Source organism: Ambystoma mexicanum, chromosome 13, assembly GCF_040938575.1.
Source record: "Ambystoma mexicanum isolate Mex_15411 chromosome 13, UKY_AmexF1_1, whole genome shotgun sequence".
In the NCBI taxonomy this organism is placed as follows: domain Eukaryota; kingdom Metazoa; phylum Chordata; class Amphibia; order Caudata; family Ambystomatidae; genus Ambystoma; species Ambystoma mexicanum.
The window spans coordinates 806544480-806559391 of NC_090938.1; positions in this window are offsets into that span (position 1 = coordinate 806544480).

The following is a 14912-nucleotide window of genomic DNA, read 5'->3' on the forward strand; positions in this document are numbered from 1 at the left end:
AGAGGAATTACACTGACAGTGGAGAGGAAAGAGGATGAAGAGATGAATAACACGAACAGTAGAGAGGAAAGAGGTTAGCGAGAGGAATTGCACTAATAGTGGAGAGGAAAGAGGTTATAGAGAGGAATTACACTGAAAGTGGAGAGGAAAGAGGACAGAGAGAGGAATTACACTAACAGTGGAGACGAAAGAGGTTACAGAGAGGAATTACACTAACAGTGGAGAGGAAAGAGGATTCAGAGAGGAATTACACTAACAGTGGAGAGACAGGGAGGAATTACACTGAAAGTGGAGAGGAAAGAGGACACAGAGAGGAATTACACTAACAGTGGAGAGGAACAAAGTTACAGAGAGGAATTACACTGACAGTGGAGAGGAAAGAGGATGAAGAGATGAATAACACGAACAGTAGAGAGGAAAGAGGTTAGCAAGAGGAATTGCACTAATAGTGGAGAGGAAAGAGGTTATAGAGAGGAATTACACTGAAAGTGGAGAGGAAAGAGGACACAGAGAGGAATTACACTAACAGTGGAGACGAAAGAGGTTACAGAGAGGAATTACACTAACAGTGGAGAGACAGGGAGGAATTACACTGACAGTGGAGAGGAAATAGGATGCAGAGAGGAATTACACTAACAGTAGAGAGGAAAGAGGTTACCGAGAGGAATTGCACTAACAGTGTAGGGGAACAAGGTTATATAGAGGAATTACACTGAAAGTGGAGAGGAAAGAGGACACAGAGAGGAATTACACTAACAGTGGAGAGGAAAGAGGTTACAGAGAGGAATTACACTAACAGTGGAGAGGGATGAAGTTACAGAGAGGAATTACACTGACAGTGGAGAGGAGAGAGGATGCAGAGAGGAATTACATTAACAGTAGAGAGGAAAGAGGTTACAGAGAGGAATTAGAGTGACAGTGGAGAGGAAAGATGGCACACGAGGAATTACTCCAAGAGTGGAGAGGAAAGAAGCTACAGAGAGGAATTTCACTAACAGTGGAGAAGAAAGGTTACAGAGAGGAATTACACTGATAGTGTAGAGAAAAGTGGTTACAGGGAGGAATTACAGTGACAGTGGAGAGGAAAGAGGGCGCAGGAGGAATTACACTGACAGTGCAGAGGAACAGTTACAGAAGGTAACACTGACAGTAGAGAAAATAGGTTACAGAGAGGAATTGCACTGACAGTGGAGACAAAAGAAGCTACAGAGGATAATTACACTGACAGTGGAGAGGAAAGAGGATGCATAGAGAAATTACACTAACAATGGAGAGGAAAGAAGCTGCAGAGAGGAATTACACTGACAGTGGAGAGGAAATAGGTTCCCGAGAGAAATTACATCGACAGTGGGGAGGAAAGAGGTCACAAAGAGGAATTACACTGACAGTGGAAAGGAAAGAGGTTACAGGAAGGAATTACATGGACAGGTGAGAGATACAGGATACAGAGAGGAAATGCAGTGACAGGGAGAAGGAGGAGGATAGAAAGGGGGATTACATTAACAGGGGACAAAGAGGAAATAACTGACAGGTAAAAAGAAATAAGAGGCAGAGAGGAAATACTCTGATGTGGAAGGAAAACAGGATACAGAGAAGGAATAAATACACTGACAGACAATAGAACTGGGAAACGGAGAGGAAATGCATGGACAGGTGTTCTAACTCGAGGGGTCAGACTTGATGGTCGTGCAGTTATGTAATGCGTCCGTCCCCAAGTACCGCTCGAGCAGAATGTAAACACTGCCCTAGCAATCCTTGAGGCCACAGGTGTGGAGTGTCGTCGTCAGCCTGGTACCGGGAACGCCGGAAGGACCCCTGAGTGCTGTTAGGCAAAGGGTTATAATCAAGGAAACACCCAAAAGGCAATTGGTAGAGGGAGCAAACAAGATAGTGACACCAGCTTACCTAAAGGGTTGGTGCATAGGTAAGAGACCTATACAGACAGCAGGGGAACCCACAGCAGGCTGATATGATGTACTTGGCACTCCTGAAAACACCTGGTGAAGCAAGAACTTGATCCGTGGCAAAACCTGAACCAATCCGAGGTTGTAGAAACAGAAGGGCAATCCAAAGGTAAGTCCAGAGTACAAACAGAGGTCAGGTGGTCTGGAAGATCAGAGAGCACGCCAAAGTCCAAGGGTAATCCGAGAGCAGGTCCAAGTGAAACGTTCCAAGGTCGAGGTAAGGAGATTAACAGGAAGTAATAGGTAACGCCTGGCAGTCCTCCGGAGAAGTAGCTGTGAAGCAAAGTGTTGTGTTTGCCGGCTTCTTTTGAAGCGGCGAGCGGTGTCACGTGACGCATCACATGACCGCTCGCACGCATTACACGGAGCGCAATGCGGCCAGCGATTGGTGCTGCCGGCACTTCCTGGTATACTGGCGTCGTCGGCTGTGAAGGAGATGCCATGGCAACCACCAACGCGGAAAAGGGCGAAAAGAGGCGGGTCCGCCCAACATGGTATCCCGCCTGCCGTGCTTCCCCTGCTGATGTGGATGGAGAACACGACGGTGAGAAGCGCCTGGTGGGAGAGACAGGTGTGAGGGGGGAAGTGGGAGATGGGGTGTGTGTGGGGGCATGACAGAGCCCCCCCTTAAAGGCCCACGACCGTGTGGGCAGGATGGATGTTCACGGTGAAATCGGGCCACCAAGCGAGGAGCGTGTACATCCCGGGAGGCAACCCAGGAGCGGTACTCAGGGCCGTAACCCAGCCAGTCCACTAGATACTGCAACCCGCCCCTGTACATGCGAGAACCCAGAACAGCCCGCACCTCAAACATATCGGGGGACGAGACAGAGACCGGGGCAGGAGGGGTAGCCAACTGGGTAGGGCCAGGGCATGGTTTAAGCAGGGACACGTGAAACACCGGGTGGATCCGCCAAGCGGGAGGCACCGCCAGGCGCATTGCCACCGGGTTCAGGACTTTGACCACCTCATATGGTCCCACAAAACGAGGGAGAAGCTTGCGACAGCCAGGGATGTGCAAATGGCAGGTAGAGAGCCAAACCCGGTCCCCCACCTTGTAAGCAGGCGCATCCGCCCTCCTCCTGTCAGCAGCGGTTTTCATGGAGGCCTGAGCTTCGCGCAGGTGGACTAATGTTTGGGCATGGACCGAGACCAAATCCCGAGCACAGGCCGAAGCGGCGGGGGTATCAGAAGAGGAGAAGTCTGGAATGGGGAGAGTCTGGGGGTGTTGGCCATAGAGGGTGAAGAAAGGCGAGAACCCAGTAGCAGAGTGAAGTGTATTGTTATAAGCGAACTCGGCGAGATGCAACAGGTTAAGCCAAGTGTCCTGGTACTGTAACGTCAGGCAGCGTAGGTACTGTTCCAATGTCTGATTGACCCTCTCGGTTTGCCCGTTGCTCTCTGGATGGTAAGCAGAGGAATAATGAGCATCGATACCCAACAGAGAGGTGAGGGCCCGCCAGAAACGGGAGGGGAACTGCATGCCTCGATCGGACACCAACACATGGGGCAGGCCAAAGAGAGAGAACACAGACCTAAAGAAATGCTTGGCCAAGAACGGGGCTGAGGGTACCCTCTTGCATGGTATGAAATGGGCCAGTTTGGTATAGGAGTCGACAACGACCCGAATAGTATCGAAATCCTGTGTACGTGGCAGATCGGTGATCAGGTCCATTGAGACCGTGTGCCAGGGTTGTGGAGGAACGGGGAGAGGGAGAAGAAGACCCAGAGGTCGGCCCCTGCGTGGCTTGCCCTGGGCACAGACTGAACAGGTATTGACGTAGTTCTGTACGTCGCGCTTCATAGTCGGCCACCAACACCAGCGTTTGAGTAGGTCTAGAGTGCGATGCTGCCCGGGGTGACCATTAACGGCAGCATCATGAGACCAGTCTAACGCCAGGTTCCTGGTTTCGCTTGTGGGAAGAAAGAGCTTCCCATGTACAAAGGGCAGCCCATCCTGCATAACCGGATCCCATTCTGTTAGTGATTGTAGATAGCGGGAGACCCACGGTCGTATGTTGGACTGTAAAGAAGGCAACGGTGTGCAGACACAAACTACATGAGTCTCACCCAACAAGGTTTCAGGGAAGGATGGGAGAACCTCCCCCCCAGGGATACGAGACAGAGCATGTGCTTTCCCATGCCCGACACCAGGTCTATGTTTGACCACGAAGTCGAACGCGGCAAAGAAGAGATGCCAACGTACCTGTCGGCTGTTTGTACATTTCAGAGAGGCAAGGTCCTGGAGATTCTTATGATCGGAGAACACCACAGTCTGGTGTTTTGCGCCCAAGAGGTGGTGTCTCCAGATCTTTAGAGCGTCCTTAATGGCCAATAGTTCTTTTTCCGTAACTGTGTAGTGCAATTCGCTTGCCGTGAACTTGCGAGAGTGAAATGCAACCGGATGCAAACGTCCAGTGGCAGGACATGGTTGGGACAGTACGGCGCCTAGTGCATAGGAGGATGCGTCTGCCTCGAGGACAAACGGGAGCTCAGGGTCAGGGTGTTGCAACACCGGAGCAGTGGTGAACATGGTTTTCAGAGAGTCAAAGGCGTTTTGTTGTGTCACGGACCAGACATAGGGGACGGAAGGGCTGGTGAGCGCAGTGAGTGGTGCTAGGATAGAGGAGAACCCAGAAATGAATCGTCGGTAAAAGTTAGCGAAACCCAAAAATGACTGCAGTTGTTTGAGTGTGGTCGGAATTGGCCATTCGTTGATTGCCCGGACTTTGGACTGATTCATAGAGAGGCCCCCGGGAGGAACCCGAAGAACTCAACCTGACTGGTGTGGAAAAGACACTTCTCGGGTTTAGCAAATAGTGCGTTGGCTTGGAGTCGTGCCAACACTTCCTTAACATGCGTGATGTGTTCATCGAGGGAGGAAGAGAAAACCAGTATGTCATCTAAGTACACTACCACGTAGGCGTTCAGGATATCGCTGAATATGTCATCCATGAAGTGCTGAAACGTAGCAGGAGCATTACAGAGGCCAAACGCCATAATGTTAAATGAGGTTTCACGGGATCGCTGGTTACCTTTTCTTCCCGGGGTTCGTGGAGTCGAGGCAGCCAGTCTGTCGGAGCGACAATGCCGATGAAGCAGTAACGCGGGAAATTAACCCAACACCCTCCTGACAATAAATGGCAGGATAGCACTGAACCAACTCCCAACGCCACGGGTGGCACTTCTCTGCATTAACGTGACGTCGGGACAGTGTTTCCACTGGCAGAGAAGGCGAATGAGTCCTTAAATCACCAGTAGATGGACGAGCTGTTCTTCGGGACTTCCAGAAAGGCAGTAAGGCACGGGTACCGGCAGGGCACAAGGTGGAGGAAGGGAAAAGGCCAGGCAGCAAGGACAGGAAGGACTGACCATGGAATCCCACGGGACAGGAGACAAGGAAGGGAGAAGGCTGGACGGGCAAACCAGAGAAGACCCCTCCAAACCCCAAAACCAGAAAGGAGGTAAAGACAGGACAGGGCTGGGAAACCAGGAACTGAAGGTACCAGGGGGCTGGAAGGAGAGGAAGGTAGGAGGGCAGGACAAGGCAGGGCAAAACTAGCAAGGGTAACCGGAGAGACTGTAGCACAAGAAACCAGGCTCCAGCAGCGCATACACGGCAACAACCGCGTTGAGACGCGTTGTCTCCGTGTATGCAAAGCCCTTTTAAGGTCCGGGGCCAAAGCGAGGCCCGGAACGCAAGTTCGCGCTACTGCGCATGCGCGAACGTCGAACACTGACGATCCGCGCATGCGCAGAACATGCAAGATGGCTGCGCCCACGGACCGCGGAACGGCGTGGGGAAAGACGCCACCGCGGATAGAGTCTCCATGAAGGAGGAGACTGCCGAGGACCCGGATCCCCATAGCAGGTAAGTGGCGCACGCGAGCGAGCGCGCGGCGTGACACATAACTGTATACTCGAACAACCCTTGTCGTGAGCAGAAGGCCGTCTTCCATTCATCTCCATCACGCATGCGTACGAGATTGTACGCCCCCCGAAGATCCAGTTTGGTGTAAATCGTGGCATGAGTGAGCTTGTCTAACAACGGGGTAATAAGAGGTATGGGATAGCGTTTTTTTACCGTGATGGCGTTCAAACGCCTGTAATCTATGCAAGGACGGAGATCCCCTTCCTTCTTTGGCACAAAGAAGATAGGACTTGCAGCTGGGGATGTTGACGGGTGAATGTGATCCAGACGCAGGGCCTGCTGTATGTACTCTTGCAGGACTCGCTCTTCCGTCTGGGTTAGCGAGTAGATCCGGCCCTTTGGGATTGGAGCGTCCGGGACTAAATCAATGGGGCAATCGTAGGGTCGATGCGGAGGAAGGCCTTCCACAGAGCCTTTGTCGAACACAGCCCGGAACTCATGGTACTCAGGAGGTATGTTGCCCGTGACCGCCCCTATCATGTGAGTGTCCGGGGTGTCGGACCTGTCTTCTATGGCTAAAGAAGCGACTACCCCTAGGATGTCTGTGGGGCTGGAAACCCGAGGTGTCTCGAGCAGGCAGTAGTATTGGCACGTTTCTGATTCGAAGGAGACCTGACCCGTGCCCCAGTTAATCAGAGGATTGTGCCTTTTCAACCAAGGAATGCCCAGTATGACTCCGAACTGAGGTGTGGCTATGAGATCAAATGACACGGTCTCTCTATGGACTTCCTGTATGATTAATTCCAACAGGGCTGTCTGTTGCAGGATTGGTCCAGAGGCTAGGGACGTCCCGTCTACTGCATGAACCGGTTCGGGGTGTTTTTTTGTGATCAGAGGTAAGTTCAGTGAACTGGCTAGCGCTATATCTATAAAGCAGCCTGTAGCTCCAGAGTCGATCACTATTCGTACTGCATGGGAGATACCTGCAGCAGGGTTTAAGGAAGCTTGTACCACCACAGGTCGGACGGGACCAAAAGCTGGATCAGAGGAATTTTGTATAGGACTCGCCCAAACCCCTGATCTCAAGGGCGAGTCTTCGGAAAACCCGGAATTTTGTTCTTTGGCCGACAGGGACACTCCTTCACAAAATGGCCGTTGAGACCGCAGTAGAAGCAAGCATTGTCCGCCCTTCTGCACTCTCGTTCGGCATGAGTAATGGGGCTGCGTACCCCGCCGATCTGCATGGGTTCGGGTGAGGTGCCGGATGTGGTTGAAAGTGAGGTATGAGATAGCCCTGCTTCCCCCCTACGTTCTGCCCGTCTGGCGTTGATTTGCAAGGTCAAATCTACTAGTTCTGTATAGAGTGAGGGAAGCGAAGGCACCACAGACAAAGCATCCTTCATGGAACCACACAAGCCCCGATAGTAGATCTCTGCCTTTTTGTTCTCTGGCCAGGAGGTCTCAGCAGCAAGCTGGTTGAACTTGGTGATATACTCAATGAGGGTGGACCGGCCTTGAGTAAGATCCAGGAGTTCCATGTCTCTGGATTGGGCTTTATATCTAGTGTCGAAAACCATGGCCATTTCTTGGGTCAATAACTCGAAATCGTACAGGGCAGGATGGTCGCCCTCCAACAATGGGTTGGCCCACGTGGCTGCCACACCCGACAAATGGGAGAGAAGAAAAGCCGCCTTAGAGACACAATCAGAGAAAGCCTGGGGTGGGCACAAGAAATGCAGCTTGCACTGGTTTATGAAGGTGCAATATTTCTTAGGATCCCCCTGATACCTCTCATGGGCTGCTAGAGGAAATGGGGTCTGATCCACCACAGACAGGGCTGGCAGGGTGGGTGGTGTGACAGGAATCGGGTTTTGGGGTGGGGCGGCATCGCCGAACTCGGCGTCAACAGATAAGGGATGTTGTGTGCTTTGCATGGCATCAAGACGGTAGTTCAATGCAGTGGTGGCAGCGGTCAGGTCAGTGCGGAGGGCAGTGGTAGCAGCTGCCATATCTGCCCTAAGCGATGTCACTGCTTGCATTAAGGCAGTCACAGGGTCCCCGGCTGAAACATCCATAACTGGACGACCATAAGGCTTCACAGTGTGTTCTAACTCGATGGGTCAGACTTGATGGTCGTGCCGTTACGTAATGCCTCCGTTCCCAAGTACCGCTCGAGCAGAATGTAAACACTGCCCTAGCAATCCTTGAGGCCACAGGTGTGGAGTGTCGTCGTCAGCCTGGTACCGGGAACGCCAGAAGGACCCCTGAGTGCTGTACGGCAAAGGGTTATAATCAAGGAAACACCCAAAAGGCAATTGGCAGAGGGAGCAAACAAGATACAGTGACACCAGCTTACCTAAAGGGTTGGTGCATAGGTAAGAGACCTATACAGACAGCAGGGCAACCCACAGCCGGCTGAGATGATGTACTTGGCACTCCTGAAAACACCTGGTGAAGCAAGAACTTGATCCGTGGCAAAACTTGAAGCAATCCGAGGTTGCAGAAACAGAAGAGCAATCCAAAGGCAAGTCCAGAGTACAAACAGAGGTGAGGTGGTCCGGGAGATCAGAGAGCATGCCAAAGTCCAAGGGTAATCCGAGAGCAGGTCCAAGTGAAACGTTCCAAGGTCGAGGTAAGGAGAGTAACAGGAAGCAATAGGTAACGCCTGGCAGTCCTCCGGAGAATTAGCTGTGAAGCAAAGTGTTGTGTTTGCCGGCTTCTTTTGAAGCGGTGTCACGTGACGCATCACGTGACCGCTCGCACGCGTTATGCGGAGCGCAACGCGGCCAGCGATTGGTGCTGCTGGCACTTCCTGGTATACTGGCGTCGCCGGCTGTGAAGGAGGCGCCATGGCAACCGCCAACGCGGAAAAGGGCGAAAAGAGGCGGGTATGCCCAACATGCTATCCCGCCTGCCATGCTTCCCCTGCTGATGTGGATGGAGAACACGACTGCGAGAAGCGCCTGGTGGGAGAGACAGGTGTGAGGGGGGAAGTGGGAGATGGGGTGTGTGTGGGGGCGTGACAACAGGTGACATATACAGGATACAGAGAGGAAATGTACAGAAATGGGAGAGGGAAGTGGACACAGCGAGGAAATATACTGACAGATGAGAGGAAAGAGGATGCAGAGAGGAATTACACTAACAATGGAGAGGAAGGAGGTTACAGAGAGGAAATACACTAACAGTGGAGACGAAAGAGGTTACATAGAGGAATTACACTGACAGTGGAGAGGAACAGTTACAGAGAGGAATTACGCTGACAGTGGAGAGAAAAGAGGACACAGAGAAGAAATACAAGGCCGGGGGAGTGGAAAGAGGAAACAGAGAAGGAATACAAGGCCTGGGGAGAGGAAAGAGGATACAGAGAGAAAATACAAGACCAGATGAAATGAAAGAGGATACAGAGAGGGAATACAAGACTACGGGAGAGGAAAGAGGATACATAGAAGGAATACATGGCCAGGAGAGAGAAAATAAGACACAGAGAAGGAATACAAGACCAGGGGATAGGAAAGAGGACACAGAGATGGAATTGAAGACTATGGGAGAGGAAAGAGGATACAGAGAAGGAATACAAGACCAGGGTAGAGAAACAAGGATATAGATACGAAATACACTGACATGGGACAGAAAAGAGGATACAGAGAAAGGTATGCAAGACCAGGGAAGAGGAAAGATAACACATAGAGGAAATACACTGACAGGCGAGATGAACAAGGTACAGAGAGGAAATATGCTGACAGGGGAGAGGAAAGAGGGTACAGAGAAGGAATATAAGACCAGGGGAGAGGAAAGAGGATACAGAGAAGGAATTCAATACCATGGGGAGGAAATTGGATAAAGAGAAGGAATACAAGACCAGGGGAGAGGAAAGAGGATACAGAGAAGGAATACAATACCAGGGGAGAGGAAAGAGGATACAGAGAAGGAATACAATACCAGGGGAGAGGAACGAGGATACAGAGAAGGAATACAATACCAGGAGAGAGGAAAGAGGATACAGAGAAGGAATTCAATACCAGGGGGAGGAAATAGGATACAGAGAAGGAATACAAGACCAGGGGAGAGGAAAGAGGGTACAGAGAAGGAATATAAGACCATGGGAGAGGAAAGAGGATATAGAGAAGGAATACAATACGAGGGGGAGGACATAGGATATAGAGAAGGAATACAAGACCAGTGGAGAGGAAAGAGGATACAGAGAAGGATTTCAATACCAAGGGGAGGAAATAGGATACAGAGAAGGAATACAAGACATGGGGAGAGGAAAGAGGATACAGAGAAGGAATACAATACCAGGGGAGAGGAAAGAGGATACAGAGAAGGAATAAAAGACCGGCGGGAGGAAAGAGGATATAGAGAAGGAATACAAGACCATTGGAAAGGAAAGAGGATACAGAGAAGGAATACAATACCAGGAGAGAGGAAAGAGGATACAGAGAAGGAATACAATACCAGGGGAGAGGAAAGAGGATACAGAGAAGGAATACAATGCCAGGAGAGAGGAAAGAGGATACAGAGAAGTAATACAATACCAGGTGAGAGGAAAGGGGATACAGAGAAGGAATATAAGACCGGGGGAGAGGAAAGAGGATACAGAGAAGGAATTCAATACCATGGGGAGGAAATAGGATACAGAGAAGGAATACAAGACCAGGGGAGAGGGAAGAGGATACATAGAAGGAATACATTACCAGGGGAGAGGAAAGAGGATACAGAGAAGGAATACAAGACTGTGGGGAGGAAAGAGGATACAGAGAAGGAATACAAGACCAGGGGAGAGGAAAGGGGGTACAGAGAAGGAATATAAGACCAGGGGAGATGACAGAGGATACAGAGAAGGAATACAATACCAGGGGGAGGACATAGGATATAGAGAAGGAATACAAGACCATTGGAAAGGAAAGAGGATACAGAGAAGGAATACAATACCAGGGGAGAGGAAAGAGGATACAGAGAAGGAATACAATACCAGGGGAGAGGAAAGAGGATACAGAGAAGGAATTCTATACCAGGGGGAGGAAATAGGATACAGAGAAGGAATACAAGACCAGGGGAGAGGAAAGGGGGTACAGAGAAGGAATATAAGACCAGGGGAGATGACAGAGGATACAGAGAAGGAATTCAATACCAGGGGCAGGAGATAGGATACAGAGAAGGAATACAAGACCAGGGGAGAGGAAAGAGGATACAGAGAAGGAATACAATACCAGCGGAGAGGAAAGAGGATACAGAGAAGGAATACAAGACCGGGGGAGGAAAGAGGATATAGAGAAGGAATACAATACCAGGGGGAGGACATAGGATACAGAGAAGGAAAACAAGACATGGGGAGAGGAAAGAGGATACAGAGAAGGAATACAATACCAGGGGAGGGGAAAGAGGATACAGAGAAGGAATAAAAGACCGGCGGGAGGAAAGAGGATATAGAGAAGGAATACAATACCAGGGGGAGGACATAGGAAATAGAGAAGGAATACAAGACCAGTGGAGAGGAAAGAGGATACAGAGAAGGAATACAATACCAGGTGAGAGGAAAGAGGATACAGAGAAGGAATACAATACCAGGAGAGAGGAAAGAGGATACAGAGAAGGAATTCAATACCAGGAGGAAGAAATATGATACAGAGAAGGAATACAAGACCAGGGGAGAGGAAAGAGGGTACAGAGAAGGAATATAAGACCAGGAGAGAGGAAAGAGGATGCAGAGAAGGAATTCAATACCAGGGGAGAGGAAAGAGGATACAGAGAAGGAACACAATACAAGGGGAGAGGAAAGAGGATATAGAGAAGGAATACAATACCAGGGGGAGGACATAGGATATAGAGAAGGAATACAAGACCAGTGGAGAGGAAAGAGGATCCAGAGAAGGAATACAATACCAGGGGAGAGGAAAGAGGATACAGAGAAGGAATACAATACCAGGAGAGAGGAAAGAGGATACAGAGAAGGAATTCAATACCAGGGGAGAGGAAAGAGGATACAGAGAAGGAACACAATACAAGGGGAGAGGAAAGAGGATATAGAGAAGGAATACAATACCAGGGGGAGGACATAGGATATAGAGAAGGAATACTAGACCAGTGGAGAGGAAAGAGGATACAGAGAAGGAATACAATACCAGGGGAGAGGAAAGAGGATACAGAGAAGGAATACAATACCAGGAGAGAGGAAAGAGGATACAGAGAAGGAATTCAATACCAGGGGAGAGGAAAGAGGGTACAGAGAAGGAATATAAACCCAGGGGAGAGGAAAGAGGATACAGAGAAGGAATTCAATACCAGGGGGAGGAAATAGGATACAGAGAAGGAATACAAGACCAGGGGAGAGGAAAGAGGATGCAGAGAAGGAATACAATACCAGGGGAGAGGAAAGAGGATGCAGAGAAGGAATACAAGACAGGGGGGAGGAAAGAGGATATAGAGAAGGAATACAATACCAGGGGAAGGACATAGGATATAGAGAAGGAATACAAGACCAGTGGAGAGGAAAGAGGATACAGAGAAGGAATTCAATATCATGGGGAGGAAATAGGATACAGAGAAGGAATACAAGACCAGGGGAGAGGAAAGAGGATACAGAGAAGGAATACAATACCAGGGGAGAGTGTCATGTCTGCACACACATCACCCTCACACCAAACTCCCAGCATTGCCCATTCTCATTCACGTACCCAACGGCGGCGGCCCGCCAGAAAATGGGATTTCACAGCTGGCAAACCAGGTTCGTTGCGGCCTTTCCTGCACTTTCCGGCACTTGCCGTGGTGTCTTTCCCATAGCCACCGGCATTACACGAAAGCACGGAGTTCCCCGGTTCACGTGGTCAGGACGCAGTCTCTGCTTACAACGGGGGTCACGTGATGCTCCACGCACAGTCCCGCGTTCCGCGTCATGTCACCATGCTCTTGCATTCAAATAGAGCAGGAGAACGCGTGAGAAACGCTTCACAGCTGATTTCTTCTGAGCTCTGTTTGGCGTTTTGTGTTTTTGGATTTCCTGATATTCACAACCTCGGAACGTTTCACGGACTACCTTTGTCATTTCCCTTGGATTCATCTGCACCATTCTGTCTTCTGGAATTTGACGTGTTGCATCGTTATTTGGACTGTGACTGGACTCTCTCGGCTTTGTCATTCTTCTGGCTCTTGACCTTGCTTTGTATACTGGACTGCCTAAGGATCAGCCACGCTACTCTGTACAGCGATTCAGGTGCCTCCCAGAGTGTTATTAGAACTTTAACAGCCTGCTGCTGCCGCCGCCCCCTTAGAAGCTTTGCTTCGCTTTCCACTCAGATCACCCTCCATCTACATTAGGTAAGCCCTTGGTTATACCCTAAGTTGTCTTGTGCATTCCATCTAGTCACTGTGTGTAACCTAGCCACTCCTTGCCTTACAGTGGTCCAGGGGTTTTACCGGCGTTCCCGGTTCCAGGCTGACGACACTCTAAACTTGTGGCCTCAAAGATTGCATGAGTAGTGGTTTTCACTTCTGCTTGTGCGGTACTTGGGGACGGAGGTTCCATATATCTGCACGACCATCAAGACATAACAGAGAGGAAAGAGGATACAGAGAAGTAATACAAGACCGGGGGGAGGAAAGAGGATATAGAGAAGGAATACAAGACCAGTGGAGAGGAAAGAGGATACAGAGAAGGAATACAATACCAGGGGAGGGGAAAGAGGATACAGAGAAGGAATACAATACCAGGGGAGGGGAAAGAAGATACAGAGAAGGAATACAATACCAGGAGAGGGGAAAGAGGATACAGAGAAGGAATTCATTACCAGGGGGAGGAAATAGGATACAGAGAAGGAATACAAGACCAGGGAGAGGAAAGAGGGTACAGAGAAGGAATATAAGACCAGGGGAGAGGAAAGAGGATACAGAGAAGGAATTCAATACCAGGGGGAGGAAATAGGATACAGAGAAGGAATACAAGACCAGGGGAGAGGAAAGAGGATACAGAGAAGGAATACAATACCAGGGAAGAGGATACAGAGAAGGAATACAAGACCGGGGGGAGGAAAGAGGATATAGAGAAGGAATACAATACCAGGGGGAGGACATAGGATATAGAGAAGGAATACAAGACCAGTGGAGAGGAAAGAGAATACAGGGAAAGAATACAAGACCTGGGGAGACGGAAGAGAGTGTGAGGTGTGAATGCACAAACATGAGAGATAACTTAGGGTACAGAGGCAACATAAAAAGTCAGAGAAAGGCACCAAAAAGCAGAACAATCAAAGAGGCGAGCAGAGCTTAGCTCTGCCCTAAACGGTGCCCCGCTTTTTGCTGCATGCTCGTCTATCTTCTACACAGTCTCCAGCTTCGCCCTTGCCTTCCCTTTGCTCACAGCATCTGCATACGGGAGAGCTCCACATATCAGGCGAGTCACCGGTCAGATATGTGCTTCAGAGAGTAGACACAGCATGCCCTGGTGTGGGTGACGAGTGATGTGCAGTGCTTTGCCTGTGGAAGCGACAGGAGTCCGTCTTGCTCAACCCCGCCACCCAATCTTCTGCCTCGACAGCACACAGCAGCACCTCTCCTGTACATCAGGGCAGGCTCAGCATTGTATCCACTGGTGATCGAAACATTGTGCACCATGAAATCCGTTATTGCTAACACAAAAGCACATCGTTTTAACAATAAAAGATGCAAGTTGTCTGCAGATGGCACAGTCCGAGTGTCTGAGTGTGGCACAGGTTTGCATGGTATAGTGAGGCGTGGATACTTGGTGTAGCTTTCCGTGTCCTTTAAGTGGGACGTGAAGTCCCCCTTTACAATTGGGGCCTGGTCTAAAGCGGTTGACTGGCTTAAACGATACCTCATGAGCCCCCAGAGACGTGTATATTATGCGTCACTCGGCATGTTCTGCGGGGTCTTGTTCACATTCAATCCGCATATTGAAAATAAATATGCCTGGTTGGTTTGCAAATAAACCTCCCTCTCACTCAGTCTAGGAACAATTCAATCAATGAGTAAATCACCTAAATTGTGTAAATAATTCACCTATGAGAAAAGGTGGAGGCAAATAGCACGAAAGTGGTTTCCTGGCTGCTTTACATTAAATC